We start from the raw sequence: 13,563 nt of genomic DNA on the forward strand, positions 1-13,563 counted from the left end.
CCATTCAGCTGTTTCTCTACACACTTGCTGGTGATGAACATCAAATCTTGTGTTTCTGAGAAAGGGCCATCACAGAGAGGTTATTTTCCTCTAAGTGGTTTACTTATTTCAGCTGTTCTCAAATTTAGTATTAAGTTGCTGAAAGATTACCTCATTCATATGATTGGGAGCCTGTTAGCCTCCACAGTGTAGGGGAAAGCAGTAATTATTTGTTTGAAAAATACAGGTAGTTTACCTTGCATTGCAAAGAAATATGCCTGAATTTGCCATTATTCCAGGGATGAATCCTGAAGTCTTTATTTCCTTTTCAGAGACTCAGGCCCTGCTCACAATGTTGAAAAATTATATGCAGATAGTCCCAGCTGCTGATCGCATTCAGTAAGAGCCCAAAGTGAACTGAAGCAATGGGGCTGCCTGAACAAGGCTACTGTGGACCATGTGTGAGTGCCCACAGCCCAGGGCTTCTCAAAGGATGAAAGCTATCTCCACATAAGGTAGGATGAGAGTTTAATGTACTTTAATACACCAGTGAATTTCACCAATGCAACTGGGCTTCCCCCAACTTTGGTGTAAGAGGGTTTTTCAGTTTTACAACTTGGCTTACATTGTACTTCTTCTTTTGGAGGCTTTTTATTTGTGGGGTTGAGGGCGGAAGCTTATAACTACTTTTACTGAACAAAAAAGCAAGTGAAGAGCTAGTGCAATAAATGCAGAGCTTCCTATATTTATTCAGGCCACAAACAGATTTCCAAGACCACTTTCCATGAGCAAATTTTTCCTATATAAATACAGCAATAGCTTTGGTTACTAGGAAAATTTCTGGTAACTTAATGTGGGATTAAAATTCCCAAACAAGAAGACCATTAGGTGTCAGGAAAATCTAATCAAGAAGTAAGAAAGTGAAAGAGCAGGAAGATTTTTCCACAGAACAGCCTGAACCATTCCTCCTAGGTTGTACCTGCTATCAGAATACAGAACCAGCAGAATAATTCCTAGGTGTAAAAAAATCACTACATAACCTCAGTGAACTGGATTTAAGATGCTTCTTCATTATTTTGCAGAAGGAATGTTCAGCAGAATCAATATCCTATCAAGGTAAAACTATAGTATAAATTGTCCTAAAAGTTGGTAAGAGTTTTCTTTACTGTCAGTGAGGGAATTAAAAACACAGCAGGAGGCATATTAAAATTGTGCTTTTATGAGCTTCATCAGTAGGCTGTAAAATCATTTTCACAAAGGAATAAAGAGCTCCCAAATCATAATTTGTCAATGGTGCATCAATTTTCACTGGTCTTCAGATCATTTATGAGCATTCAGCACAAGAACAACTTTCTGCCCCAGGGTCCCCCCTCAGGGGCATGTACCAGAACAGGCAGGCACCAACTATGCAGAGAAGAGTTACCAGTTTAATGGCCTTTTTAGGTGCTGAATTTGGATCCACTCAAGTGGGATACTTCATGGTCATTACCAAAGCTGAGAACAAAATGGTTTCCATACCCTTGATTCTTCCATTCACCCTATTCTTCAATCCCCCCCTTTTCTTGTCCTATTGCAAATTCTATCACAACTGAGTTATTCCATTCTTATTTAAAGTTTCCTAAAGTATTCCCCTGTTTCTACTTGATGCTTAATTTTGTTTCTCTTCCATTCATCATAGTTCATCATGAATTGTTTGCAACACCACAAGGAGCATTGGACCGTTATACATATAATCAAAACCATTCCTATTATTACCAATACAGTAAAATAAAACTATCTCAACTAGGAGAGATTGGGTACCTGTGATGTTAATTTTTCCCAGATTTCCTCAAGTACCCAGGAGGTGTTGTCCTGCACCACCTCATGAAATATTTTAACTTGTTTCCACATCTCATCTATTCCAGTTTGTCTTAAATGGGATAGGGAGGCCAATTATAATTGGTATTATTCTTAATAATATAATAATTATTATACCAATATATTATATTGGTATATAATATTGGTATTATATGTTGGCAAAGGAATGCCCAGTCTCTCTCCTGATTTAGGTAGCTGAGTACAGATCCAACAATCACTCTTGTTCAAGACGCTGGTAACATTTTGTATCAATCTCAGATATAGATTTTGATTCCCTGCTTCTACACCTATTATTATACAAGTCCAAATTATGATCGATGTAGTCTCATAAGTGTGGGTCCTAAAGACTCAACGCACCATACTCTTTCTCAGTTCTGGTGTTTATCCGGTTCTGGTGCCTTCTTGATTCTTGAGCAATGTATCCAAGCAGACTGTTCCTTTATCTTCATTGCTGTAAAGGTAGTCAGTAATACCTGGTATGGTCCGCTCCACTTCTCTTCTAGGGGATCACCTGCAAAATTCTTAATAAAAACCCAATCTCCTGGTTTAAAAGGATGGATAGGATAATCTAAACCTCTGGCCCTGGTCCCTAACACTCTGCCATTTATTTCTTCTAACTGTTTTCCCAAGTTTACCAAGAACCGTTTAAGGTATCCTTCTACTTCCTGAAGGCCTTCTCCTTTAAATTGAGATTGATATGGCCTTCCATATAGAATCTCAAATGGGCTAATTCCTTCCTTTGACTGAGGTTTTGTTCTGATTCTCAATAAGGCCAATGGTAATGCTTGATACCAATATAACTTAGTCTCTTGACAAATCTTCCCAAGCTGTTGCTTGATTAAGTGATTCATTTTTTCCACTTCCCACTGGCCTGAGGCCTATATGGGACATGTAATTGCCAATTTATTTCCAATTTCTTGCTGATTTCTTGTAGTAATTTTGCACTGAAATGTGTACCGTGGTCAGAGGAAATAGTTGTTGGTACTCCCAAAATGAGATATTATTTCATTTAATAGCTTAATCACTTGTTTTGCATTATTTGCCCTGCAAGGGAACGCTTCTGGCCACCCTGAAAAAGTATCTGTCAATACCAACAAATATCGATAACCTCATTTTCTAGGTAATTCAGAAAAATCTATTTGCCACTGTTGTCCCTGATAATTCCTTTTTCCAATTGTCCCTACCTGATTCCTGTTTTCAGTCATAGGGTTATTTTTCAGACATAGTTGACATTGTTTTGTCACTAATTCCACTATGGTACAGAAATTTCTTCCTATGATTTGCTTGTTTAAATGCTTATACAAGGCATTTCTTCCCCAATGATTTTTGTTATGTTATTCTTGTATGAACTTCCATAATTGATTATAGGGGATCACTACTTTCCCATCAGGTATTTTTATCCAATCCTTTTCATTTTCCTGTCCTTCTAAGTCTTCAATTAGTTTCATACCTTCTTTAGAGTACCTAGGTTTATTTTGCTCAATTACCAGTTTACCATCAGAAATTAAGGACATCACCTCAACCCTTTCTGTTTCTGCTGCCATTTAGCCTCACGATCAGCCAAATTATTTCCAATCTCTTGATCAGAGTTACCTTTTTGATGTCCTTTCTAACGTATGATAGCCACTTCATTAGGTCATTGTACAGCTTCTAACAATCGTAGAATTTCTGTTGCATGTTAATTTGTCTTCCCTGGGTATTTAAAAGTCCTCTTTCTTTCCAAATCACTCCATGTGCATGACCTACACCAAAGGCATATTTGGAATTAGTCAATATGTTTATCCGTTTGTCCTTTGCCAACTCCAAGGCTCTAGTCAGAGCTATTATTTCTGTGTTTTGTGCTGAGGTGTTAGAGGGTAATAGTTTAGCTTCTGTTACCTTTGAAGTTGTAGTTATGATGTATCCTGCTTGTTGTTTACTGTCGTTAACAAAGCTGCTGCCATCAGTAAACCAGGAATCTGCACCCTCCAGAGGTTCCTCCTTCAGGTCTGGTCAGCTGGAGTATACTGTCTCTGTAGTGGCCAAGCAATCAAGAACCAATGGTTAGGTGAGAACTTCCTGAAGGAAAGATGCTGGATTCATAACATTAGTGACCACAATTTCCACATCATCCAGTTCTACCAGGATGGCCTGATATTTCAAGAAACGTGATGACGATAGACAATAAGTACCTTTTTTGTTCTAGGACAGTTGATACTGTGTGTGTCACTAACACGGTAATCTTTTGTCCCAGTGTAAATTTTCAGGCCTCTTGGGTGTTTAAGATAACTGCTGCCACTGCTCTCAGGCATCCAGGCCAGACTTAACTTGGTTCATCCAGCTGTTTTGAAAAACAGGCCACTGTTCTTTTATAAGGTCCCAAATTTTGAGCCAAAACCCACAAGGCTATTCCCTGTTTCTCATAGGAATATAGCCAAAAGTGTTTGGTTATGTCCAGGAGCCCAAGAGCTGGAGCTCTCCTGAATTCTGTCTTTAAACTTTTTAACACGTCTTCAGCTTGATCTGTCCATTTTTAGAATGGTTGGATTTTCTTTTAGCAGCTCATATAGGGGTCTTACCAGAACACCATAATCATGGATCCAGAGTCGACACCACCTTGTTATTCCCAGAAATGTCCAGAGATCTTTAACCAGAGATGGTCGTGGTGTTTGACAGATTGCTTCCTTCCGAGCTGCTCCAAGTTCTCTTGTCCTCCTGTTATTTCGTATCCTAAATAAGATACTCAAGTTCAAATTAGTCAAGCCTTTGATTTAGATACCCAGTATCCCTTTAGTCCTAGAAAGTTTAACAATTCTACAGTCCATTGAATACATTCTTTCTGAGTTTCAGTAGCAATTAACAGGTCGTCAGCATATTGTAGTAAAGTGCCTGTCTGGGTGGGTGCTTCCCAGGATTCCAATTCTCCTGCCAATTGATTTCCGGAAATGGTTGGACTGTTCTTAAATCCCTGAGGTAACATCGTCCAAGTGACCTGTGTCCTCCTTCCTGTTTCTGTTTTCCCATTTGAAAGCAAATAAATTTTGACTTTCTTTGGCAGGGGCAGACAGGAAAATGCATCCTTTAAGTCCAGAATGGTAAACCACTTCTGATTATTATTCAATTTAGTCAGTAAGGTATATGGATTAGCTACTACTGGATGAATATCCTCCACAATTTTGTTGATTGCTCTGAGAACTTGAATTAACCTGTAACTTTCTCCACTGGATTTCTTTACTGGCAAGATAGGAGTATTATACTCCAATTTGCATTCAATTAATAATCCATATTTTAAAAATTTATCAGTGATTTCTTTGATTCCCTTTTGATCCTCCAGTTTTAAGGGATATTGTTTTATTCCAATTGGGCAGGCTCCCCTCTGATTGATTTCTGCTTTAATAGGCAAAGCATTTTCTCACCTTACCTGGAACTTCAGATGTGCATACTCCCAGATATACCTGATTAAGTATATCTATTATTTCAGGGAGGTTCTCCTGTTTGCTTTTCTGTTGAATTAAATATAAACTCAAAACTGCAAATAACTGATCATTTTTAACTCTTAATTCCTTTTTGCCTTCTTTAAATGTTGCTTCTCTCCCTAATACAGATTTGGGGATGTATAAAAATGTTGCTTCTCTCCCTAATACAGATTTTGGCATGTATAAAAATTTATGCATTCCTATTTGTTTTCCCAATTTATACTTTAGAGGTTTCAGAAGGAATGCTTTTTTTCTTGGTGGCCAGTAGCTCCCACATCTGTAACAAATTCTTTTTCTCTCCGATTAAACACTGAATATGTTGCTCCTTTATCCCCTAAAAAATCCACTTCATTTTCTCTAGTCCCTAACTTTAATTTAACCAGTGGATCTGCTAAGGTAGATTCCCCAGGTCCCCGTCAGTCTAGCTCTAATTCAGTCACTGGAGCTACTTTGTGGGCATTCCTTTTAGGGCGTGTCACTTCCAACATCCAGATTCCTTACCGTATGCACACTGATCCCATCCCACAGGAGAATTCACTCTTTCACCTCTGCCTGACATTCCTCCTCTACCTCTGCCTTGTTTTCTCACATTAGTCCCCTCCACCAGTTTCTACTTGCCCCAGAGCAGCCACCGTAGCTGTGGTTATAGCATGACCCAGCTTTTTCTTCTCTACCTGTTCCCAATTCCTATATGCTCTCCACAATTTGACTCTCAGGTCCTTCTGCTCTGTTGCCATTGACAGCAACCTCTTCCTCCTTATCAATAACAAATGGGGCAGATGCCGAGGGTGCTCCTCTCGAAGGTACCTGTGATGCATAATCCTCCAACCTACCTTCCTGATTACTCTTTTTTTTTTAACTTTAAACATCATTCCCCCAATATCACAGCCTGAACAACATCTCTCCAGCTTAGCTTTCTGTTTTTTTCCTCTCCTTTTCCAAAGCCAAAATTAGGAATCTGGCAGAGCTATATTAATTTTGCATTCCATCTGCCACTCCGTGTGGTTTGTTAAAGTGAAAAACATACCTACATACATCATTTCATCCCGTTTTCCTTGTACACGTTATACACATTCACACAGGATCCCAAAAATTCCACTCACTTGCTCACAGTTTTGAAAACAAAGACAAAAACATACACCAAGTACACAAATACTAATTAGCAACATGATAAAAATAAAAACAGTTTGCCATTCATTAATTACTCAAGCACAGCATCAAATACCGGTTTTCAGAAATTGGGTCAGATACCAGAAAAATACAACCGTGTTCCCTCATCTGATGTCTCCTATGCCTTATGAAACAATTCAGAATGTATACCTGTATACCAAAAGGACATTAGCAGCTGGGTATACCTACGAAATTTTTCAGTCCTGATTTATGGAAGACTTTCTTATTCCTGCATACATCTTAAGGAATATTAACCACGTTCCTGCATTAGATATCTCCTACACCTTATGGAACGCTAATTGGCATTCCTGCATAGGACATCTATGCCTTACGGAATGCTATAAAATAAAATAATCCAAAGAATACCTTTACAATAATGATGATGGCCCTTGTCTGCTCCCGCAGTGATCCGAATGAGTCAAGGGGTCCCTCTGGGGAAATTTGTCCCAGTGGCCCCAGGGAGCCCTGACCTCAGTGGGTCCTGCAGCTGAGCAGAGTGTCCCATCTGGGGTGCCAAATTGATTCAGAGAAATCTCTGGGAACTTGCCAACAAAGTTTAAGTTGACAAGCAGGTATTCTTCATTGTGGCGCCAGGAGACATGTGGGATTGCTCCTCCTAGAGTGTCTCATCCAAGCATCAACCAGACTGTGATTACATTGTCCTTAAACATACATATTCATTAGATTACATATATTACATCATACTTTTAGAGAATCCCTCCCACATGCACACTAAAATGTGGTAGTGAGCTTTGGGACCCCTGGTGGTTATTTCCTCACCACTTTGTTTTAAGATTGTTGTCGTATCAGTAACCACCATGGGGTTCTGGCAAAGTTTATCTTAGTAATATCCTTTTCTCTATAGTTGCTAACAAATCATAACATCCTTGAAGTTACTTATTTACAACCCTATTTTTCAATCAACGCCGTTCTTCAAGACACTGTATTCTTCACCCTGTTAAATAAATTTTTTCTTGCCCACTTGGGCATCTTCAGAGATAGCAAAGGGCTAGATGTAATAGTTGATCACAAAATGGGTTACGCTGCCACCACTGTGACTGACCCCACAGTCATTGCCCTCATCAGCTGTCACCCCAAGCAGCTATTGGGATATTTATCCAGTACACGGGAGAGCAGACTGAAAGTCCCACCTCCAGCTTAAGGGAGAACATCTTCCCTTGGGGTGTGCTCCATCGGGTCAAGGAATGAAACCTACTCCCAGGTTTGTGACAAGACTTTTTGTCCCCACCAACTCATACTGAGCTGTTTATACAAGGACTCTAATAATTATGGCAAATGAGAGAACAATCCAGTTTAGCATATGCTCTAGTTCAGTGTCTACAAGATTATCCTGAGAAACAGGACAAAGTTAAAATCCTCAGACTACAGGTAGAGTAGCCAGATCACAGGGCTAACAGAGGAGCTACTGCAGAGACAGGTTCCTGTCAGGGCATCCAAAATGTTATACATTACACAGCACATCTGTGCCAATCACAGATATTTAAAAAATATTTTCATTTTAGTTTATATTTGATTTCTTTTATGACAGCACACAGGAGCCATATATGCATATACATTCTTGTCACAGTGAATCAGGCTTAGTTTCCCCTCCCACCCATCACCAACAATCCACAAACACCCTTTGCTGAAAGGACTGATGGATTTTTTTTAGAAGGACAAAGGCTGGAATCTGAGGAACAGTCCTGTCATGAAACACCTCTGTGCATTATGTTCTTTTCATTCCTCTGTATATCAGAATTTACACTGATATGTACAAAATTCAATGTCAACCTCTTCAAACTTGTTTCACCCTCCAGTACTTTAATCTTATTTGGTCGCACCCTGTTCTTGCCAGGAAATCAGACTGAATAATGATCGTCTGATGTTCTGTACTCTCACTTCTTTACTGTGCAGTAGGCATAATTTTCTCTTGTTAGGAGCTATCCTCATCCCAGGCCCTGGTTGTGGTCCAAGTGAGCTATTGTGTTTGACAGGGCAAAATTCAATTTAAAACTGTTTGTTTTCTTTAGGAGTTATTTATCTTCTGCTAGGGAATAATCAACAAAAAGGTATAGGTTGGGCAGCTGACCAGGTTGAGGCGTTGTGTTTCTTGTTTTAAGGTAGTGTTGCACTCATAAGTTTATTATCACTAAACTTTTCCTATAGCAAAAGGAACAGAACCAAAAGGGTGGTGGCTCTGGTCTTTGCATATACATATTTTTTTATCCATTCTGTCACACCTCTGCAGAAGTCAGACGTTCTGTAAGTTGTTCATGTCATGGGAGAACAAGGATGAGGACCCTGGCCTTAGTAGTTGTGATTCGGAGAAATCTCCAGGAACTAGCCAACAAAGTTTAAGTTGACAAGCAGGTATTTATTGAAGCGCCAGGAGACACAGGGGATAGCTCCTCCTAGTGTGTCTCTCTGAATTGCTAAAAAAGCCATCTGCATATAGTCACTAAGTATACATATTCATTATGTACATACATGCATATTCATGAGGCTACTCATGTATTACATCATTCTTCTAGAAAGTTTCCCCACATGTGTACAAGAATGTGGTCTTTGGGGGTCGTTTATTTCTTCCAGCAATCTTCATTTCTGGCAGCCTTTGAAGCACGCACAGTAGATGTTTATACCAGCTTATTTGGTTTGTTAACACTACAGACATAGCAATCATCCTGTCCTTCTGCTTATCAGTTAGTTTAACTGCAGCCCATCCTGGACACCTGCCATTTCCAGATACTCCTTATCCCTATGTCCTTTTTTTCTATCCTGTTTTTCTTACTTATTTTGTACTGAGGTCATAAGGACCTAAAACTACATTAACTACAGCAGTTTATCTTATACAAGAATACTGTTTGTTCTCTAGTTGCACCCTATTTTTAATTTTTCTCTGTGAATGATGCACCCCAGTAATTTTCCATTGCTACTGTTACAAAGCCATCAAATTTAACATTACTTAAAACTGATTATACTTATTTACAAAGGTTTGTATTTCATTTGCTGCCTCCTTGTCTCAGTTGGGAAAATAAGACAGGTATTGAAGGCTACATGGCTGGGGGAAAAAAAAAGCCAAACCAATAAATCCTGTTACTTTCTTCCTTGTATTGTTTGAACATGTATGCTTAATACCACAGGTTTATCACATACAAGGAACAGCCTACTCCAGGTTTTGCACTGAGATAACTCAAAGAAGCTGTGCCTTTCTTCCTTTATTCATTAAGTAAATATGCCCATCCCCCAAAGCTTAGCAGATGTGTCTGAATTAGCATGACTACTTCTCCCTTTAAACTGCCATTCTCAGAAATATTTTGATTTTGTCCCATCTTTGTTGTTATGAGTGTCTGCAACACAACATCTCAGGACTGAAGATAGTAACATACTGTTGGTACAGCATTACAGACCTCTCCTCCATATAAAACAAGTACAAAGAGCTATGAATTTGAATCATTGAATTTCAGGCTTATTTTCTGGAGAAAATGTGGAGCAAACGAACATTTGCAAATCTTCTTTAGTCTGTATGTTATGGAAAGATACTGTAGGCTAAATATCAGGATCGCCTGTGAAGCATAATAACAGATCAAAGTAAATACTACTAAGTGAAAACATTACAAAACCCCACCGTGATTAGAGCTACTTCTTTTACATAATCCATAAAACAAAAAAGTGAGAAAAATATATCCTCTCGGGAATTACAACTCTATTTATTTTCTCCCTCAATGTTATGTCCACTACATTATTTATTCATTCAAGTGTTTTAATCAAGATAACTCAGAAGTCATTTGATTTAAAAGAATGCAGTGTTAAAGGTAGCAGTAACAGATCACAGCAATTCGCATCCCACAGTGATGTACAGCAGCAAAAGAAAATAATGTATTGAGGACACATCATATGGCTATAGCTGAGAGTCATTCTGTGGCAGAAAAATGAGATTTTGTTATTAATACATACTGTTGAGAGAGATAACTTTCCCTTTTATGCTTGACCCCAGGACCCATAGCAACCACACTGCACCACCAACCATCATTTGAAGGCTTATTCTACAAGACAAGACACTATTTAACTTTGTCATCTTTCAAGCATGAAGCCTTACCTGCGGAGGGCCAGGCTGCAGTAGCAGAAGTCTCCAAGCATTCTGAAAAGCCTAGCCAAGAATTAGGTAAATATGTGGCATATTAACATGGACAAAATACCACTCTGTTGTGGCGACACAATTCACACAAGTGCTGTCATTCTTTTCAATGCAGAGCAGCAGTGGCGAGCATGCTGAAATACAGTCCAAGACAGGTGTCATGGTTTAAACCCAGTCAGGTAACTCGTTCACTCACTCCCCCCCTTCTTTCCCTCCCCTTACTCCCAGAGGGACGGAGAGGAGAATTGAAAAGAATGCAACTCCCATGGGTTGAGATAAGAACAGTTTAGTAACTAAGGTATAACACAAATCACTACTGCTACTACCGATAATAACAATGATAAAGGTAATAACAAGGGAAGAGAATACATCACCTCACCACCAGCCAACCGATAACTCACCCCCCCCCAGCCCGACCAAGCACCGACTGATACCTCCTCCACCCCTGCAGACTCCCAGCCCTTCCGGGTAACTCTCAGTTACATCCTGGGCGTGATGTGCTGTGGTATGGAATACCTCTTTGGTCAGTTTGGGTCAGGTGTCCTGTCTCTGTTTCCTCCCGCCTTCCCCTCCTCCCTGGCAGAGCATGAGGTTCACAAAGTCCTTGGCCAAACCAAAACATCATTGTTACCAGCTCTGTTCCTGAGCCGAAAGTCAAAACACTGCACTGCACCAGCTACCAAGAAGGAGAAAAATGACTGCTACTGCTGAACCCAAGACAACAGGGTATTTTCCTCACATGGAAAGAATATCAAGACTCGTTTTAAATGTATTTGGCTTAAAAAATGTTGCCCGGTTAAGTGTTTTTGTTGCATTTTTCAGCCATTTTTAAACTTACTCAAAACTTACATTTTAATTGAAAGAAGTATTGGTAAAACCATGTTCAGGAAAAGTTCTACTTATTTCTCTTCATGTTCTCACATTGTGGCTGAAGAGTCTTCTGTACTTTATCATGTCTGAAGTTACCTACCCTTTTCTCTCCACTTTTCTTGAGCAGTGGAAAAAAAAAAAAAAAAAAAATCAGATTAAGGGACCAGAATATTAATATGTTGGCTGTCCAGACTCTCCCAAATAAAGTGTTAAACAAGTCAAGGGCAACAGCAGGTGGCATTTTTCCTTTTTTTTTTTTTTTTTTTTTTGGTTAATACATCAAAAACATTTATTTAGAACCTGAATTCCATGAAAAATTTTGAATTTCATTTCCATTTCAAATCATGGTGCTGGAGAAATAAAGCAATAATTTTCCTAAAACAAGAGTGCACGTGGTTTTCTTCTTCCTCCTGTGAAATAGAGAAATACATTTCTCAGATAGCTGGCTTCAGTAGATCTCTCTAAAGCCAAGCCACTAAGATATAAAAACTTCTAAGTAACATAAAATGAACACATTGAACACTCCAACTATATTTGAATACAGACAGATTTAAAATTAGAACAAAGAATGTACAAATAACAGTGGGTCACAAAACAGAAGTAACAAGAACTTCATTAATGTTATTCCTGAATAAAATAACAAGTGACAGCTTCAAGACCATCTTTGTTACAAAGGAGAGCTGCAGACCTACAATGAACCTAAGAAATACTGGAGACAACTAGAAACCTCATAGCAGATTGCAGAGCTACAGAGTAAAGATTATGTTTTAGAAGTGCCAGACATACATAAAAACTCCCTAAAATATAGCTTTAGCCTTGTGTAATAAATCTTTTTATACATAGAAATACTTTATTCTTCTCTCAACAGGACATGTGTACCACCTCTCAGACAGTCACATAAAAGAGAAAGAGTCACTCTCTCAATGTCAAATTAGGTGTAGGCTCGTGGCACCATTGCCAATAGTAAACAAAGGAATAAAAAAGAAAAGTACATGAAAACTCTTCATAAAATAAAGTACAACTCTAATCACTAATGATTATAGTCTCTGAACAAATGCATCGGGATGTGATCTTGTGTCTTTTTTAAGGCAGTATCTCCACAGACTACAACTATACTTGTAGTTTAAGTTAGTATACAGAAGGAAGATCATAAACAACGCTTACTGTTCTTATACTTCATGCAAGAACACATTTTTTCCACATCACCCAAATAATTTTTAGCTTTACTTCTAAACAAGAGTAATTACTATTGCTTTTTACTGTTCTATGCAAAAAGCTCCTCCTTCCTAGATGAAGGTGTGCTACATGCTATACAAATACATTTGGGAAAGCAATTGTGCTTTGGAGAGTTTACTGTCTAGTTTAATAACAAACACTTTAAGCAGGGATAAAAATAATTTATGAAAGGAATATGCAACATTTTGCATAAGATTAAAAAACCCACCTTGAAATATTTTTCTTAAAAACCACCCTTTCCAATTCTTTTAACATACCTTTGTTAGCAATTACTCCCATGATTCACTTATTTCTACTTGTACTCAAATTGTTTTTATTTACATAGTAAATTAAAGCACTTAATCACATTATTTCAAAAATCTACATTAATTAGTACCAGCCAAGGACTCTATGTTAGTAAATACCTCAAGTACTCATACCGAGCTTAGACAAGGTTCCATAATGATGTTTTTAGGAAAACAAAACAACCTATGAACTATGCACAAGAGAAGAACAAAACTGACTCTCAGCATAAATACCTAGATTTTATTTGTAAACCATAACTGTGCAAGCACAGCTGACCTTACGAGAAGATTCTTTTAAAGTAGTTTGTTCCAAGGATATGCAACACCATGCAATTAATGATGCAGACAGATTTAGCTTTCAATAACAGTTTCATGGGAGTTCATCTACTGACTTAAGTCAGCATGGTAAATTTATTAACAATTATTGGAGCATACGCTTCATGGGTTTCCACATGAAGTGTTTCAGATACCTTGCTGGTTGGCCTTGCCAGTACCTAAAATCATCATGTTTCACAAAATTTGTAGGAGGTTTACCATAACATCAGGACATTTCAGGTTTATAAAGGAGTATTCAGTA

General features: G+C 38.4%; 1 long non-coding RNA gene across 1 annotated transcript; it reads right to left on the reverse strand.

The window, feature by feature from the left end:
• Positions 1-4,151: 4,151 nt before the first annotated feature.
• LOC130607126 (uncharacterized) lies at positions 4,152-6,896 on the reverse strand. Its single transcript, XR_008974166.1, has 3 exons — positions 6,828-6,896; positions 5,237-5,318; positions 4,152-4,545 (listed from the first exon to the last, which is right to left on the reverse strand). It is a non-coding gene; the product is annotated as an uncharacterized LOC130607126 (long non-coding RNA).
• Positions 6,897-13,563: the final 6,667 nt, after the last annotated feature.

The sequence above is a fragment of the Pezoporus wallicus genome, unplaced genomic scaffold (genome assembly GCF_028554395.1).
Source record: "Pezoporus wallicus isolate ANWC-B61680 ecotype Strahan unplaced genomic scaffold, APGP_CSIRO_Pwel_v1 contig_14074, whole genome shotgun sequence".
Lineage (NCBI taxonomy): Eukaryota > Metazoa > Chordata > Aves > Psittaciformes > Psittacidae > Pezoporus > Pezoporus wallicus.